At 40.2% G+C, this 4,070-nt stretch overlaps 1 pseudogene; it reads left to right on the top strand.

The window, feature by feature from the left end:
• The first annotated feature begins 2,212 nt into the window (after positions 1 to 2,212).
• LOC102815676 lies at positions 2,213 to 2,569 on the top strand (annotated as a pseudogene).
• Positions 2,570 to 4,070: the final 1,501 nt, after the last annotated feature.

The following is a 4,070-nucleotide window of genomic DNA, read 5'->3' as shown; positions in this document are numbered from 1 at the left end:
TATCAGCAATATCACATACAGTTAGAATTTTTCAAAAGATAATTTAAAATGGTTGCAACAGTGAATACCACATATTCAAGCCAGATTCAGAAGAGGACCTGGAACAAGATATATCATTACAGACAGCAGATGGATCTTTGCTGAAAGCAAAGAATACCAGAATGATGCTTACTTGTGCTTTATTGACTATGCAAAGGCATTAGATTATAAGGATCATAAGTAACTATGGGTTATGTTGAGAAGAATGATTATCTCCGAATACTTAATTGTGCTCATGAGGAAAATATACTAAGAGGTAGTAGTTAGAACAAGAGGATACTGAATGGTTTAAAATCAGGAAAGATGTGTGTCAGGGTTGTGTTCTTACACCATACTTATTTAATTTGTATGTTAAGGAAACAATATGAGAAGATGAATTGCATGAATAAGAATGTGGTATCAGAATTGGAGGAAGATTTCTTAACAATCTGTGATATGCAGATAATCTAACGTTGTTTGCTAGAAGTGAAGAGGATTTAAAGTACTATTGAAATGAAAGACTACAACCTTCTGTATGGATTACACCTCAATGTACAGGAAACAAAATTCCTCACATCTGGAAAAAGAAATGACATCATGATAAATGAAGAAAAGATTGAAGTTGTCAAAGACTTTATTTTGTTTAGATCCACAATCAACACTCATGGAAGCAGCAGTCAAGAAATCAAATGATGTATTGCATCAGACAAATCTGCTGCAAAAGACCTTACAACTTTCTAAAGACCAAAGCTTTCAGGACTAAGGTGTGTCTGACCCAAGCCTTGGTATTTTCTATAGCCTCATATGCATATGAAAATTGGACAATGAATAAGGAAAACCATAGCATTTGAGTAATGGTGTAAGGGAAGAATATTAAAAGTAGACTGCCAGAAGAACAAACAAATTTGTGTTGGGCAAAGCGCAACCAAAACGCTCCTTAGGAGCCAAGATGACCCGACTTTGTCCCTCATACTTCTGATAAACTATCAGCTTGGACTAGTCTGGGTAGAAAAAGGACATCATGATAAAGTGGAAGGTCAGCAAAAAAAAAAGGAAGACACCCCAATGAGATGGACTGACACAGTCACAGCAACGATGGAATCAAGAGTAACAATTGTGAGGATGGGGCAGGGCAGTATTTCACTTCATTCTGTTGTGCATAGAGTGGCTATGAGTCCTGCCTGACTCAACTGCACCTTGTTCTTAAGTGCCTTCCAGTTGATTCTGACTCACAGCCACCTTATATAGGGTTTCCAAGGAGCATGTGGTGAATTTGAACTGCTGACCTTGCAGTTCAAACCGACTGTGTGGTCCAGTGCATTTATATATCTCACAGCACCACACACACACACACACACACACACACACACACGCACGCACAAGCACATACAATAAGCACTGGTTTGAGAACCATGCTCCACTGGAAAAAGATGAAGCTTTCTGCTCCTGCAAAGAATAATAGACTTGAAACCCTAAACAGGGTTACTATGTGTCAAAACCGACTCAAGCAGAGTTGTTAAATGCCTTCTAGTCAGTTTTGACTCATAGTCAAGGCATTTAAAATTTTTCATGGGCACAGAAAGCCTCATCTTTCTCCCATGGAGTGGTTGGAAGACTTGAACCACGGACCACATGGTTCTCAATCCAATGTTTATTGTATAGAGTCATTTTACTCCAATTGTTGCTGTTATTGTTGTTAAGTGTTGGTCCCTACTTATAGTGACCCTGTATAAGGTTTCCAAGGATCGGCTAGTTGATTTGAACCACTGACCTTGCCATTAAAACTGACCTTGAAGTCCTGTGCATTATCCTGCAGCACCACACCATGACTCCATCCACACTCTTCTACATGTTGTTGTTTGTTGTTAAGTGCCATCGAGTTGGTTCCGGCCCATAGTGACCCCATTTAGGGTTTCCAAGGAGCCACTTATGAGCTTTAACCAAAGATCTTGCCGTTCAAACAGACTTTACAGTCCAGAGTATTAGACCACAGAGCCACACCAGGATATGAACATGCTCAGCATTTCTCAAACTAAAATAACTGAGAAAAAAAAATTCAAGCCTCAACATTCAATACCAAAGGATTCTTTTAGTAAAATGTTGGATGATGCAGAAAGCATCAAAAGAATATGGAAAGAGAGCGGCTAAGGCAACGCGGAGGGAATGGGAGTGACCGGAGAACGCTGCCAGCACCATGAGCCTCCTCAACAAGCCCAAGAGTGAGCTGACCCCAGAGGAGCTGCAGAAGCGAGAGGAGGAGGAGTTTAACACCGGGCCCCTGTCGGTGCTTACGCAGTCGGTCAAGAACAACACCCAAGTGCTTATCAACTGTCGTAACAACAAAAAGCTGCTGGGCTGCATCAAGGCTTTCGACAGGCACTTCAACATGGTGCTGGAGAATGTGAAAGAGATGTGGACCGAAGTCCCCAAGTGTGGCAAGGGCAAGAAGAAGTCCAAGCCCGTCAACAAGGACCGGTACATCTCCAAGATGTTCCTACGTGGGGACTCTATCATTGTTGTCCTGCGGAATCCACTCATCCCCGGCAAGTAGGAACCCAAAGCTGCCTCCAACCACCCCATGAAGACCTGCCCTGTGTTGGGAATAATAAAGTCCCTGTGTTTTTTTATTGAAAAAAAAAAAGAAAATGGAAAGAATAAGCAGAGTTATTATATCAAAAAGAGACAGTCAATGTTCAACCACTTCAGCAGTTAATGGTGCTGAAGGAGGAACTCCAAGGAGCACTGAAGGCATTGGCAAAGAACAAGGTTCTGAGAATTGCTGGAATACAAATTGAAATCTTTCAACCAACTGAGGCAGCACTGGAGGTGTTCAACTATGACAGAAATTTGAAAGACATCTACCTGACCAGCTGATTGGAAGAGATCCATATTTGTACCTCTTCCAAAGAGAGGTGAAATCATTGGACAATATCATTAATAGCACATGCAATTAAAACTTTATTCAAGGTAATTAAAAAATGACTGTAACAGCACATTGAATGGGAACTGCTAGACACTCAAGTCAGAATCAGATGATGACATGATGATGTCAGATGGGTCTTGGCTGAAATCAGAGAATACCAGAAAGATGTTTACTTGTGCATTATTGACATTGTGCTTGTCAAAGTGGAGGGTCATTGAACAAGAGGAATACCCTTGAAGAGATAGATTGGCCCAGTGGCAGCAGCTGTGAGCTCAAGCTTAATGATTGTGAGGATGGCTCCAGTACTGACAGTGTTTCATTCTGTAGTGCATAGGGTCACTGTGAGTTGGAATCAACTCAGCAGCACCTAACAACCACCACACCACACACACACACACACACACACACACACACACACATATATTTGTTGCTGTTGTTGTTCTGTGCCGGGGAGTGGGTTCTGACTCATAGTGACTCTGTACAGGGTTTCCTAGGCTGTAAATCTTTACGGGAGCAGAAAGCCTCATCTTTCTCCCGCGGAACAGCTGGTACTTTCGAACTGCTGACCTTAAGGTTTGCAGCCCGATTCGTAACCACTAGGCTACTAGAACTCTCTAGTAGAGAGAGAGAGAGAGAGAGTCGTGGAGTGGCACTGTGGGTTAATGGGCCAGACTGCAAACCTGTTTATATATATATATATATATGAGTCCATGTTACTAAACATGCAGTTCAGCAATTTGATTACAGCTAGAAACATGTTCCCTAGTGTAAAAGTAAATCATATCAAATATATGACCTAAAGGAAAAATAAAAGTGCTCATGTAACCCCAATGCTAATTGAAACATTCCATATTTTATCAATGTATACAAGCTTTAAATGAAGTATAAAGAATTTATGCTTCTAGATCTAATAAAAGAAAAATAGCCACAAATTGAAACATTAAAATAGAGTACAAAACTTAATAAAATTCAAATTCACATTACTTAATATGTTATAATAGGTTTTACTTTTTGAAGTTTTCCTTGAAAATGTACATATGATACAACTTTGATTTTTCTTGATTTTGGCATGACTTTACAGTAACTTACTATGGGATGATTCAATTTTCCAGTTGCTTTTTCATATTCA

This window comes from Chrysochloris asiatica, unplaced genomic scaffold, assembly GCF_000296735.1.
Source record: "Chrysochloris asiatica unplaced genomic scaffold, ChrAsi1.0 scaffold00297, whole genome shotgun sequence".
NCBI classification, from domain to species: Eukaryota; Metazoa; Chordata; class Mammalia; order Afrosoricida; family Chrysochloridae; genus Chrysochloris; species Chrysochloris asiatica.
This window is presented reverse-complemented; position numbering and strand designations above follow the sequence as displayed.